General features: G+C 40.5%; 1 protein-coding gene across 3 annotated transcripts in view; it reads right to left on the reverse strand.

Annotated features, from left to right (window-relative positions):
- The window catches only part of APOOL (apolipoprotein O like), a 50946-nt gene that overhangs the window by 27017 nt on the left and 8498 nt on the right, over positions 1-15431 (reverse strand). The gene's annotated exons all lie outside the window — the stretch shown is intronic.

Raw genomic sequence — 15431 nt, forward strand, 5'->3', positions numbered from 1 at the left:
GGAAACTCTCTTTTCTCCTCTTCACTAAAATCCAGAGGTCATTCCAGTAACACAGGTCTAACAGACCAAGCATGTCAAATGATTTTAAATTAAAAATCAGGTTAAGAAAGTACCTTTTAAAATCCACTACTATCACACAAAAACATCAGAAACCTTTTTGATACAACAAAAGTACAAGAGCATTCACTTCAAAAGAGTTCCAGAGCCTGAAAAGTGCAGTCCACTGTATTGGTATGGCCCTACTAGTAGTTCTTTAGTAATTTTTTATTTATCAGAATTACCTCTGAGATGCAGTCTAAGATTGCACTATTACATCTGCTAGTTCAGTTTCAGAAAGGAGCAATTAATATTGTTTCCCACAGATATTATTACTGCCAGTACCATAATGCTATGTTTGGGTACTTCTGACGACACTCATTTTATTTAAAGTAATATTGATAGAATGGTTTTGTCAAACAAAATAAATAATACATCAGAAAGAATATGTATTGCAATAGCGTCTAGGAGACCCACTCATGGTTCAGTCCCATTTTGCTATGCGCTGTTTAAACAAAGAAGAAAGAGGTGGTGCTAAAACGAGTATGTATTTCCCTCACCACGATGGCTATTTAAAGATAGCTCATAGCATGTATATTAATAAATTCTGCTTCTCAAATATTGGATTTTACTAGTAAATCTCAGTGTTCTAATACATATACAAGTAAATACTAAGAAGAGTTTTATGGAGAAGGTATGTTTTATCTTTGAGTTCTATTTCAGATTCTGCCATATACTGGCTGTGTGACCATGGGCACATCACTTGGGCCAAAACGTATAGTTTAGGCCTGATTTTCAGAGGTGTTGAAAACCCACATCTCCAATGTAAGCCAATGGGAACTTGCAAGTGGTTAGCACTTCAGAAAAATCAGGCGCAGTATATCCAAGATAGATATCCAAAAGACACTGGCCACTTTTGAAAATTTTGGCTTTAAATCTCTAACAGTAAAAGGTTAATACTTGCCTGTCTCACATTTGTGTTGGGTGGCTTAATGTTTTAGATACGTGTTAAACACTGACTTATGTAGCTCAAAGTGGGTTGCTGTAATCTCCACTCCCAGTAGCCTGGGTTTTGTTTAATGCTTAAGTAAAATATGGAAGGCGGCATAAGCAAACAGATAAAATTTGTTCTTTTTTGCAAATGTTGTTGAAGATATTAGATAATTCTGTTCAAATACAACATCTTTTCAACTGACCCTTTCGGAGGTAATAGTATAGTCGGTTTACTGTTTTACAGCAAGAAAAAAGGAATGTCCATAGAGCATCTTGAATATGGTTCATGCTCAGTACCACTGGCTTAATTTATTAACTATCCTTTTCTATTTTTACTTTAGCATTTGTTTCATTTGATATTCATAATCACATGACTCTGCTGATGTGTCTGGTTCAGTCAGCCTATGTAATTTCTTTGAAAAATCAGTTTGAAAAAAAAAAAAAAAAAAATACAGATGTCACTATACAAACAGGTTTCAGAGTAGCAGCCGTGTTAGTCTGTATCCGCAAAAAGAACAGGAGTACTTGTGGCACCTTAGAGACTAACAAATTTATTAGAGCATAAGCTTTCGTGGGCTACAGCCCACTTCTTCGGATGCATGCACTATACAAACACACACTCAAATATGGGTGCAGCTCTGCAAGCAGAAACCTACCTAATACAAGCAACACTACATTGACCATAGTATAAGGAACAGGAAAAGGCTTTGGATTTCAATTTCTTTATAACTTATGGACAATTTTGATAAAGCATATCAGAACAGAAAAAAACATTTAATTTACTTTCAGTTTATTTCTATAATTGTTTTAAAATAGTAAAAAAAAAAAAAAAAAAAGGTTATCACCTCATTCACAAAATTGAAGAACTAAAAGCAAAGTATATGGAAATGAATAGTTTAGAACATCAGATATTTGATAACCCACAACAAAAAAGGGAAGATACCCTTTGTAAATGGAGTTCTTCAAGAATTGTGGTCCCTATCTGAATTCTAAGGTGGGTATGCATGCACTCCATGTGCCTGAGACCAGAGAACACTTCAAAGTAGTGTCTGCTGGTTTGTGTCTACATTCTTGCTCACCTTGTGCTCTGTGCTGAGGGTATAAGGTGTGGTATGGTCAGACACCTCTCCACTTATTGCAAATCAGAGATGATATGAAGTAGAGGGGAAGGAGGGCAGGTAGTGGAATACAAATAGGGTTGACATCCTGAGAAACCCAGTTATGAAGGATAACTTCCCTTTCTTCTTCAAGTGCTAGTCCCTATGTGTATACCGCTGTGGGAGATTGACAAGAGGCACTCAAAGAGAAGGAGGGGCAAGTATGGTAGTGATATGGCTGCTTGTAAAATCACCATCTCAAAATCATGTCATCAAAAGATGAGATGAGGAGGCATGGACCAAAGCATAATGTCTCATGAAAGGGAGGATGGAACTCCATGTTGCTGCCTTACAAATGTCAAGCAGAGATATTTCTTGAAGTGATGCCACAGAGGCTGCCTGTGCTCTTGTAGAGTGAGCATGTGTCCCATCTGAGGGAGGAAAGTGGGCCAGCTGATAAAGTAGAATACAGACAGAGATCCACTTGGAGAGCTTCTGTGAGGAAATAGTTTGCCTTCGGGCTCATTCTGCTAGGGCAACAAATAGCCTAGGTGACATTCTGATTGGTTTCATTCTCTGTGCCAAAGTTTATCTCACATCCAGAGAATGAAGTCTTTTCTGTAAGGCCTGGGGCTTCAGGAAGAACACAGGTAAGTGGTTAGTCCAGGTATGTGAAGTTCCAAAACTTCTTTAGGAATGAATTGCACACGTAATCATAGCGAGACTTTGTCTTTATGAAATATTGTGTAAGGAGGGTCTGCCATCAGGATCTCTGGTTCACCTACTTGTCTTGACAGGTGAGTCATCAAACAGGTAGCCAGGGATTTGAAACATGGCTGAGTAAGAGTTAAAAGTACTAAATTAAGGTCCCATTGAGAAGTTGGTCTTATTACAAGTGAGAAAGTTCTAATTAATCCTCATAAGAACTTGTAGTTGCTAAATGTTGGAGGGTGATGTCCACGGATTACTGCCAGGTGAACCTATATAGAGCTAGGAACAAGACCTGTCATCTTGAGGGTAAGGAGATAATCCAAAATATCAGGAATACTCATTGTCTTAGGAGATATACTGAGCTCCTGGGCCCAGACAAACGCTTCCACTTTCTTAGATAACATTTTTGGGGTGCAGTCCTTTCTGGTCTTAGTAAGGACTGCTTACACTGTTTTGGAACAAGAATGTTCTAGGTCCCACACCCATTCAAATACCATACCTTGATATGAAGAGTTTGAGTTGGGCTGACATACACAGAAGACTTGGGCCATTTGGGCACAATGAGAATGACTTGTGCTCTGTCCTGTCGAATATTCTGCAGTAATCAAGGAAGAAGAGGGATAACAGAAAAGACATAGTTCAAGCAGTCTGTCCAAGGGAGTAGGAGAATATCGCTTCTGGAGTACTGATCCTGAGCTCCCCTGGAACAGTATGTATGGCACTTCCTGGCAAACAGGTCCCAGGTAGATGTTCTCCACTGAGTGAAGTGGTTCTTCACCACTAAGCTGTGTAACTTCCACTCATAGTCAGTGACAAACTGTCTGATGAGGCTGTCCACCATCAAATTCTAGGTTCCTGGGAGGCACACTGCTGATAGGGTGATGTGATTCTTGATACACCAGTTCCATAAATTGACCACTTCTATACACAGAGAAATGGATCTTGCTCCTCCTTGTTTGTTTACATCAGATATGGTTATCATATTGTCTGACATTATGAGAATGTGGTGAGACTGGATTAATGGTAAGACTGCCCTGCATCTTTCTTGGGCTGCTCTGAATTCCAGGATATTTATATGAATTCTGGTTTCCCAGGGCATCCAATCACCTTGTACTGTGTGACTGTCCATATGAGTGCCCCAACCTAACAAGGAAGAGTCCATGATTACTGTCCTATTATGCATGGAGCACAGGAAAGGAACTTGTGGAGGAGCTTTTCACCAAGTCAGAGAAGCCTTTATCTTGATGGGAAGTGTCACTATAGTGTTCATGCTGGGTTTACTCATCTGTATTGTTCTAAGCCAAGCCTGCAGGCAGCAGAGATGGAGTGTGGGAAATGGCGTTACATAAGTACATGACACCATGTGACCCAGCATCAGATCCAGACCCATGTCCGAAGGTTGTATATAATCTGATCTATCAAGTTTCCCATGGCTTGGAATCTATACACAAGGAGATACCCCCTTGTTCTGACTGAGTCTATGGTCACCCCTATAAAACCTAGTCAGGGTAGACTCTTACACGTTCAGAGATTCACAGGGATGCTAGGAGATGGAGCAGTGACTAGACATGTCCTGCTTGTGAGAAGCCAGTCATCAAGATATGGCAAGATGGTGGAACCACCCCATTGTGATGTTACTATGAAAAACACTTTCGTGAAGACCCTGGGTACAGTTGCTAGTACGGAGTACACTGTATGGTCAGTGGTCAGGACCCACCACTAATCTGAGTAAACTTCTGTGGCAATATCAACATGAAAGTACACATCTTTCACACGGAGTTGTGATGCACGTGTCTTTTTCTAGGGATGGTATTACTGATGCCAATATAACCATGTGGAATTTTAGCTTGCGAATAACAACATTGAATCATAGACTATTGGGGTTGGAAGAGACCTCAGGAGGTCATCTAGTCCAATCCCCTGCTCAAAGCAGGACCAACACCAACTAAATCACTGCATATCAAGGATGGATCTCTACCATCCTGTCATTTTGGGGATTAGAAAATGTTTGGAATAAAATTATTTTTCCTTGATGCTGTAGATGTATTCACTCTATTGCAGTGACTGGAGAAAAGGAGATCCTTCTTCAGAAGGGAGAATCCTATGAGAGTGGTCCCTGAAGAGGGACAAGAAAGGGGTTTTTGGAGGTGGTGGGGAAGGAAACTCGATAATATAGCTGGAATGGATGATAGCCAACATCCACTGTCCACAGTCATTGTGGAAAATTGTGCTAGGTGTCCACCACAGCATATCTCGGAATCAGGTGGAGATGGAATCAACACTGGTACCAGGGATGGGATGAGAGATGGGCTTCTCCCTAAGTCCATGTCCTCTCCTGACAGAATCTCCGTGCTAGGATTGGCCCCAACAACAAGGGAGATTGCAGGTCTGGAAGGATGAAGATACCCTCTGGAGTTCTGCAAGATACTGGAACCTCTGAAAGCTGTATCACATCGATTTGCACCATCGGAGTCAGTGTAAAGGGACTCTTAGTAATCCTTATAGGGCTGTGATGGTACCTCCAGTACAGAAGTGTCTGACTACATGGTCTTTGCTTGTACCAACCATTTCCCGGTCCCTCAACTACGATGCTTTGTTTTAGTCGGTACTATGGTCAGCATCAATGACAATGCAAGGAATGGTACTGAAAGAGCTTTGCTCCTATGCATCTTCTAATCAATCATGAGGCTTAGGAGGACCTAAATCCTTGTGTTCTAGGCATGAAGTCTCGCTTTACCTGGACAGGATCAGGGAGGGATCTCTTTTCTTAGCAAAGGATCTGCTCTTCTGCTTATGAGTGCCCCTTACTCTTATGAAAAAGCACAGACGAAGGCTCCTTCACTCTAGTCATTACATTCCTGAGTCAAATATCAAGCTGAGAGGAGTACTCCTCTAGGGCTCAGGCCAATGTACGGTGGGGAGGAGGAGGAGAGGGGATGGAAATCTCTGCAACCTGGATCTGAGTGAGGCCTCATGGTGTTCCATAGGTGCTTCTGAAGTTGAACTTCTTATGCCTGCCATGTTCAGCTAGGGAAGCCGAGGAAGACACTGAATTTAACATAGGTATGAGCATTTCTGAGGAAATACAGGCAGCCCTGGTGGTCATTGCTGACTGAGAAGGAGCAGCAGATGTGGTTCATGAAGCCCAGGCATAATCTAAGTCCCATGCTGGGGATCAGAGAATTCCCTGGAATTGGGGTTCTAACTAACTGCTACTTAAACTTGTAAAACTAGTAACAATGCTAACTACATATAAATCTTTGAAATAGCTAGCTCCAGACACTGGAGACTCAGGCCATGTACTGGTAAGAAGGAACCGGAGAAGCACTGGTCCACAGAGCCCCTTTTCCCTCAGCACAGAACACGAGGAGAGCAAGGGAGCAGGTACAGAGCAATGGACACTACTTGCAAGAATTCTCCAGTCTCAGAAGCATGTATGCCCCACAGTGGTATCATGGAGATCATCACTCCAAGGAGAACCCATTATTTTTAAGTATACAGAAAAACATATTCATCATAACAACAACTTTACCTCTAAATATTTCCTTCTAAGTGATTCTGTTAAATGGAAAATATCAGTTAATATTTTCATTAACAAAATCTATTGAAAATGTTTACAAATTGTGTTTCTTCTAATAACATTGTTTATGTAGTTTAATGGGGAAAGTATATAAAATCAATTTAGCGTAATTATATGTTAACTTCCATTTAATGCTGATCAATGTGACACTACTGTGTGCATACATAATTGCTATTGTTCTTTTTCAAAAGTTTGTGTCGTGTGTGTATACTGAGATTATTGAAGAAAGAATAGTATTTATTTTGGTTAACGTTATTGTGGTGTGATGAAGTAAACAAAGCTGGGGTTGAAATCTTGAGCCTCTAGCTCTAAAAACAAAGGACTATCACTTGACCTACAAAATGCATTTTACTCCATCTGTAAAATGTAGGGACAGTATACTTAAGTTAGCGGTATGAAACCTTACTCAATAATAAGGGCTGTGAAGTGCACAAAATTATTAACACGAGCAAGCAGAACAACCGAAATTAGAAGAGATGGTTTCCTCCTGGCTCCTAGCCTGGCACTTTGTGCCATAAGCCAAAGGGATGGCATCTGTTGCTGTGTCCTGTCTGGAGCTCAAGCTCTGCGGGCCTGGGGAGCTCAGTCCAACTGGAATATTAAGAGGAATTAGGTGAAAGCCTCTACAAAGCTCTGTTGAGTATATGCAAACAACTGAATTTTTGCTGAAACTTCAAAAAATTAAGAATAAAAATTCCACCTGAGGCAGAGACCAAGCATGGAAAATTTGAGCAACATTATAAGCAAATGAGAATGGGGGCTTGTAATGGAAATTGTTATGCAAACTTAACTATGAAAAAGCGTCACTACCAACTTCATAAATAATATTTAAATAATAGTACCCTAAAATAGAAATCTTCACAATACAAAGGACACAGAGTACAGCAAGAAATAAACAAACAGTAAATGTAGCATTCATTTGGAGATTCTGACCTGGAGTTTTGGTTACATTTGTAAAAATGAATCAGTGGGTTTCAATTTTATTATCTTATAACTATTCCAGATCAGATCTTTTCATTTTATATGTAAAATATATATATTTTTTTAAACTGCCAGTTTTGCTAATTCAACCAGGAAACCAACAATCAAGATGCATTCTTTCAGTAATCAGTAAAGTCAGCAGTTATGACTAAAGCCCTGCAAATCTGCAGATATGTGCGGACCATTTTTGCGGATTGAGAACCAGACGCAGATACAGATACAAATTTTGTATCTGCACAGAGCTTCAGTTATGACTCTGAACACAGAAAGCCTCATCTATATGGTACAAGCCCTTTTCTTAAAGTTTCACACAGTTGCATTTCCACTAGTACATTTCCAAAGATGGTAGCACTAGTATAGGGAGGCTGCCAGCAATTTAACCACCATGTGATTAACCTGAGCAGGGTTAGGATGTTGGTTAAAATGCTATTGTCCACTTTATAGTAGTGTAATGGTGGGGAAACATGAAGAAAAATGCTGGCATAGACACAGTCACAAATAAGTTTGTTGTATTAAGAAGTGTCATTTTTATATGATCACTTCAAAAACAGACTCCAACGAGAGACTGCTGAGCTAGAATTGATATGCAAACTAGACACAATCAACTCCGGTTTGAATAAGGACTGGGAATGGCTGAGCCATTACAAACATTGATTCTATCTCCCCTTGTAAGTATGCTCACACTTCTTATCAAACTGTCTGTACTGGGCTATCTTGATTATCACTTCAAAAGTTTTTTTTTTTTTCTCTTAATTAATTGGCCTCTCAGAGTTGGTAAGACAACTCCCACCTGTTTATGCTCTCTGTATGTGTGTATATATATCTCCTCAATATATGTTCCATTCTATATGCATCCGAAGAAGTGGGCTGTAGTCCACGAAAGCTTATGCTCTAATAAATTTGTTAGTCTCTAAGGTGCCACAAGTACTCCTGTTCTTCTTTTTGCGGATACAGACTAACACGGCTGCTACTCTGAAACCACTTTTAGAACATAACTTTAAAATAACACATCTGATCTTAAAAGAAACTGATGTGTTTTCCAAGAGAACAGACCGATGAACAAACAGATCTTCCCTCTCATTATATTTTACGATCCAATCAGTCTAATGAAGAATAATTAATCACTGTTCAATCTTATTCATGTACATTCTTCTACAATATAGACTCTACAGGGGTCGGCAACGTTCGGCATGCGGCTCGCCAGGGTAAGCACCCTGGCGGGCCGGGCCAGTTTTATTTACCTGCTGACGTGGCAAGTTTGGCCGATCGCGGCCCCCACTGGCCGCAGTTCGCCGTCCCGGGCCAATGGGGGCGGCGAGAAGCGGCACGGGCAAGCGACGTGCTGGCCACGGCTTCTCGCTGCCCCCATTGGCCCGGGACGGCGAACCGCGGCCAGTGGGGGCCGCGATCGGCCAAACCTGCCACGTCAGCAGGTAAATAAAACTGGCCCGGCCCGCCAGGGTGCTCACCCTGCCGAGCCGCCTGCCGAACGTTGCTGACCCCTGATAGACATTCTCTGACTATTTTAAAACTCTACTATAGGAGTTTCACAGGTCTGCTATGGCTGCTCTACACTGCTTGGTTGGGATGAAGTGGCATATTCTGGCCAGAAAATTCCCCCGAGACTCTCTGCTAGCATAGCCACCTCCTGTGCCAACCCTTTCCCCAACTTCTGGGGTAGAGGGACAAACGGGGCTTAGCCTAGCAGAACTACACCTATCCTCCACTGGCTTAAGGTCACTAGAGTATGTCTACATGAAGATAAAAATACCTGCAGCTGACCCGGGTTAGCCACAGCCATACTGTGGGGCTTTTATCCCTGTGTAGGCATACCCTTAAAGACCTTATGCTAGTGGTATAAATTAGACAAGGGCAATGCAGCACAGGATTGGAAAGCTGTAACCAACTCCTTGATGCCCATCCTCCTACACCTAACAGAAATCTGGCATGGAAGTGAATTAAATACTCCATCTTTTTGTTCCTGATTTTTTTTTAAATTAATTTATTTTCTTTCCCCCGCCCCCACTTTTAATAATCATATCAATTTTCTTCCAGAATTGAAGGTATAATGCATGACCTTATCCCAAGGCACCATCAATATTATACTAATGGAAAAGTAGTTTGAAAAACAGTGGAGCCTGTAACCTTCTAGTACCACTTCCACAGTCTACCTATCACTGGTTTTCTGCTTAAGAGAATTCACCCAGCAGAGCAACCCAAAGGCCCAAAAGTTTTGCGGTCACTCCTGAAAACCATCAGAAAAATGTTCCTTCCATACTCCCAAGGCTCTCAGTTGTTGTAAATATATATATTTTTCACGACTATTATTTTGATCTACATAAAAGCAATGTTATGGCTACTAGATTAATCGTAAGGTAGATCTGAATTTAACATTAACTAAAATTTAGCATGTGTTTGATTATAACACAAGCCAGTGACAAACTGCAATTAGTCATCAAAATACTACAAGAGAGGCAGTCATTAGTGCCTGAACAGAAGTTTTCATACTCCACTGCTCTTTTATTAGTTAGCCCATAATCTGATTTTACAATAATTTGCAAGTAAACGTATTTCTGACTTGAGCATCTCTCTAGAAATCATGGATAGAGGAAAAACTAGTAATATCTTTTTCAATGACATCAGTGAAAGCCATAACACTCAAGTTTGAAATATTTAGAGATCCCAGAACATCATGATCAAATCAAAACAAGGCAGATTTCTCCTTTAGACTTCTCAGGTAAATTATGTTCTATGCAATTTACTGTATGGATGTTTCAAGTGCCTGAGGTCCTTTCTATTCTGTTTTCATAACATTATTTGTAAGAACAGGAGATTTCTCTCATTGGCCAAAATTATTTCTTCTCACACCACTATGCAGTGAGCTACAATACTGCTGGTTTGAAGAAGCTGCCTTTTATTAGCAAATCAATGACAGAGCAAGGATTTGAATTTAGGATTGTGTGACTTCCAATTTCATGCTCATTCCTCCAGATCATGAAACTGTTTATAAATACTGTTTATAGATATGATCATATGAGCAGAACTGCAAGACAATTTGTTCTGAAAAATATACACTGCACTCCTCTTAAGTCCAAATACAGCTGAATATTCTAATAATCAAGAGTATTATTATTTAGTATTTGTACTGCAGTAGCACGTAAAGGATACAATCAGGACTGGGGCTTTATTGGGTTGGGTACTGCACAAACATAAAATGACACTGTCCGTGTCTCAAGGTGTTTATAATATAAGATAGCTAAGGATATCTAAGGAACAAAAAGAACTCCGATTCTAAAACTGAAATGTTTAGATCATGATGGTACTACAACAGCACACATTATTTAACCAATTTTAACTCTAAATCTAAAGTATCTTTTCTTTCCCTTTCTTTTTCATTATTGCATCCTTTCATTGTCACCTAACTGTAAACTGTCTGCTATAATATTTACTATACTTTTGTTTGTGTTGGATCTTTTTACTTCTCCATTTTCTTTTCTCCTACCAGTCACTTTCCCCAACTCTGTAAGAGGGTTTGCTCTCTGTCCTGCCTTTCACCAAAAACATTTTTGATTCTTTATAAATATGAAGAAAAATATGACAACATAATATGCAGTGTTCCTGACATCTACATTTGAAAGACAATGTAGGTAAGGTAATATCTTTTAGTGAACCAACTTCTGTTGGTGGAAGGAACAAACTTTTGAGTTACACTTTAGGTGCGAAGAAAGTAACCAAAGGGTCTGAGATAAATACAAGGTGGAACAGATCATTAAGCATACGAGATTCACACATGCTGTAGGTGACCACTTAAATGAAGTGGGCAACTAAGACATTTGATACATGCTTGGATGCTGTGAGTAGTGGCAAAATGTCTGATTTCAATTCCCTAAAATAAATTAATAGTACATACTCCTTGTTTGTTGTCTTGAATTTCAAATGGCGTAATTCAAACACAATTATTTTCAATAGCATGGATTTGCTCCACAGTATTTTTTTTAACTGCTATTGGAAAAACAGTTTAAGAATTCACATTGACTGTGAGCACAAAGCCAACAATTTTAATTAACTTGGACAACTGTTTATTCAAATACAGAACACAGTGCTTACAATACAGCACAATCTATTTTTGTATAGTATGCTACACAAGCCACTTTAGAAAGAATCAATATATCCAGAACAAAAAGCGAAGTAATAAGCCAACAGATAAAGACATGAATTGACTCACTGTATGGGAAGACAGGTAAAGACAGCTGCTAGGCAGATGAGGCAGGCACAAATGTAAGAAGAATGCAAAGGTTAAAAATGTATAGTGAGCAGAGAGAGCAAAAGGATTTAAGGTTAGAGAGCTAAAGGATGGTAAAAGCTCAAGGAAATTAAAAAACAAACAAACAAAAAAAACAGTCAGCCTTTTTAAGTTGTGTTCCAATGACAGAGTGGTGGTGGTGGTGGAGAAAATAATATGGTCTCACTTCCTGAAACCTTGTGAAGTTTTGAGAGTAAAGATTTAGGGAGACTATCAAAACAGGAAACAATTAACACATGAATAACTGTTTTTGTTATAACAGGTCCTGGAATAAAATGCCCTGGTCTGAGATACAGAAGATAATTTATGAAAGGATGTGTACCTCTAAAAAAAGTGTATACATATTTCTATTCAGCCATTTGAAGATATGCTATGTTAAAACAAACTTTACATTATTATTATTATTATACACCGCTACCTCGATATAACGCAACCCGATACAAACACGAATTCGGATATAACGTAGTAAAGCAGTGCTCCGGGGGGCGGGGCTGTGCACTCCGGCAGATCAAAGCAAGTTCAATAGAACGCAGTTTCACCTAGAACGCGGTAAGATTTTTTGGCTCCCGAGGACAGCGTTATATCGAGGTAGAGGTGTATTTATCATTACCAGTGGAACATTCTCAGAATGTGTCTTAGTTGTGACATTCTATTCCAGCACCAGTGATACTAGGTTGCAATATAGGAAAAGGGGAACCACAGTTAAATATTAACGTAAGTGAGAAGGGTGTAGGGAGGATACTGTTCATTAAATAAAGCTAGCTTTGTTTAATTTAGCATGTATACCATTGCGTTTACTGTGGTAAAATAAAAAGGAAAGATTTATATAGTGAATGGTGAAAATAGTCCAATTCTTGAATGCACTAATTGCTTTACTTTGGATGCCTATTAAAGACAACTGTACAATGACTCACAAAATGCAACTAATCACTACTTTACTGTCCAATAATTTAATAATTATTATGAATAATTGACTCAAAATGACAAAAGCAAAAAACATCATCACGCTTGTGCTACATTTAAGAGACTTCACCATATCCACCGGTTAGTTTGTCCTCCTCTTGAAGCCTGATAATTAGGTCAAATATAGTAAAATAAAATTTATTGATAATTTCAAAGCATAGTTAATTTAAACAAAGTAAAACAATTAAGATGAAATGGAGTAAGATATGCAAATGAGCCCTAGAACTTTCCTATTACATGGGTAAAGTCAAATTTTTTCTGGTTTCTTTAGGATTTTACATCTTCTTCTATAATAAGTTATTAAAGACAGAAAGAAAGCATGATCATGAAGTCTCTTCAGCTCTTGCAGACTTGCTAAAAAGTAGTACAGAGGGAACCTTCTGTACACAAGCTCAAGGCCATAAAAATCAAACTGGAATTTTGTTGTTAATCAGGAGAAGGATTTCAGAAAATCAGTAAAGTGTCTGTGTCTGATTTTACGCCAGAGTTTTATTCTATTTCAAAACACTAATCACAAGAACTTTCAAGAAATGCATTTTAAACAATTTTTATATTGAAAAATATCCCTTGTCATGGAAGAGCATGAAATTCTAGAATAAGAATTCAGTTACTCAATACCTGCAATGCATTTGTGTGTGATCTTTTTTATTTTTACTAAGGATCTGATTCAACCCAAATAAAGTCAATGGAAATCTTCCCACTGGCTTCAATGGACACCGAATCAGGCCATAAATGAAAAGCAGCACCAGGTATTGCTCACAATAAACAACCTTTAATAGTTCCTAAAGCAACACTTTATGAAAGGAATGGATTCAAAGACTATTTTCTAGAGATGAATCCAGAGTGAGTCTGGATCCAGATTTCACTAGAATTGTACGGTATTCAGAGCCAGAATTTTTGGTTCTGGAGTTTCTCAGTGACTGGCATTCTAGACTGAAAGCTGGTCACTGAAAACAATCAGAAAGATTAGCAAAAGGAGACATCAGTACTGTGTAGTACAGGGTTCGGCAACATTTGGCACGCGGCTCGCCAGGGTAAGCACCCTGGCTGACCGGGCCAGTTTTATTTACCTGCTGATGCGGCAGGTTTGGCCGATGACGGCCCCCGCTGGCCGCGGTTCGCCGTCCCGGGCCAATGGGGGCAGCGAGAAGCCGCGGCCAGCACATAGCTCGCCCGCGCCGCTTCTCGCCGCCCCCATTGGCCCGGGCGAGCCACGTGCCGAACGTTGCCGACCCCTGGTGTAGTATATCACAATGTTCTTCTTAGCCTGCATGAAATTCTTTTATTTTTTTGTTGGGGGGGGGGGGGGGATTTTGTTTTATTGTGGGAGGGCTGGGAGCAGCGGTGAGTCCTGCCTCTGGGAGTGGGGGCCTGTGGGAAGAGGGTTGGGTGGCCCCCCGGGGGGGGGGGGGTGCAAGACAGAGGGGATCAGGTCCTCCTCCCAGGGTGGAGGGGGTGACCCTGGGGGAGGGTAAAGGGTCCTGCCTACGGAAATGTGTGGGTGAAGCCCAGAGGAGGTATCAGGTCAGGTCCTGCCCCCTGGTGGTGGTGGTTCGGGAGGCAGGTCCTGTCCCTGAGAGGAGATGGGGGAAAATCCCTGGGGGATCGGGGTCCTACTCCCAGGGGACTCGGAGGGAAGCCATGGCGAGGAGGTAGTTGGGTCCTGTGCCCAGGGGGCAGGATGGGTCTGCAGAGTGAGCCTGCCTGTACTCAACCCATAGCAACGGCTCCTGTCCTAGCCTCCTTCTCCAGGCACTGCATAAGAACATAGAACATCAGAGCAGCCATATTGGGTCAGACCAAAGGTCCATCTAGCCCAATATCCTGTCTTCCGACAGTGGCAAATGCCAGGTGTCCCAGAAGGAATGAACAGGACAAATAATCATCAAGTGATCCATCCCCCTGTTGCCCATTCCCAGCTTCTGGCAAACACAGGCTAGGGACACCACCCCCACCTGATACACAGGGTTGCAGCGCTGCTCAAGTTTGGCCCAGCCACCTCTCCTTCATGACCAGTGGAGCGGGGGTCAGATGGGCCAAATTTGAGTGAGTGGTACTGCGACTCTGTGCACCAGGTCACAAAGCCTGGAATGGGGGACTGGGCCCAGCCCTGTGGGACAGGAGCTGCTGTTGCAGGATAAGTTCTCATTTTATAGGTTGTTTTTATTTCATTTTGTGTTATTTTGCATTTGCAAAAAACATGGGGCTCTAGATGTCTCTTACATGAATAAAAAGCAAATCAGCCATCTCATCCCAAAGGACTAAACTAGTTTTATAAAACAGACTAACAGTCTTGATATTATTTTTGGTCACAGAACCATGAATAGCAGATATTTTGCTTAAATGGAAAAATTCTGGCATAGCTATATTTTCCAGGAAAAAACTCTGCTAAAAGCATAATTTCTACAGTAATAGAACGGGAGTAAAACACATCAAAGTATAATAATAAAGCTGTCAAAATATACCTACATAATTTGGGCTTTAAGTCTCTGCATTTCAAACAATCTACTTCCAAGTGTTGAAAATAATATCAGAGATCAAAAACACAGATTCTGCAAAAAGTATGAAAATTAAAGAGCTACAGGACTACAAAGCATACAGTAGCTTACTACTCAAAGATTTAGGGCTCCATTATGCTTTAATCTATATTCCACATTTATGTGACTCCTGGAAGACTGTTCGTCAAGTTTTCATGAGTTTTAATGAGAAGTTCTCCCTCCAAAAATGTGGTGTAAAGCTAAGGAAACAAATCCAGCAGGTTGGGATA

This window comes from Chrysemys picta, chromosome 9 (assembly GCF_011386835.1).
Source record: "Chrysemys picta bellii isolate R12L10 chromosome 9, ASM1138683v2, whole genome shotgun sequence".
Lineage (NCBI taxonomy): Eukaryota > Metazoa > Chordata > Testudines > Emydidae > Chrysemys > Chrysemys picta.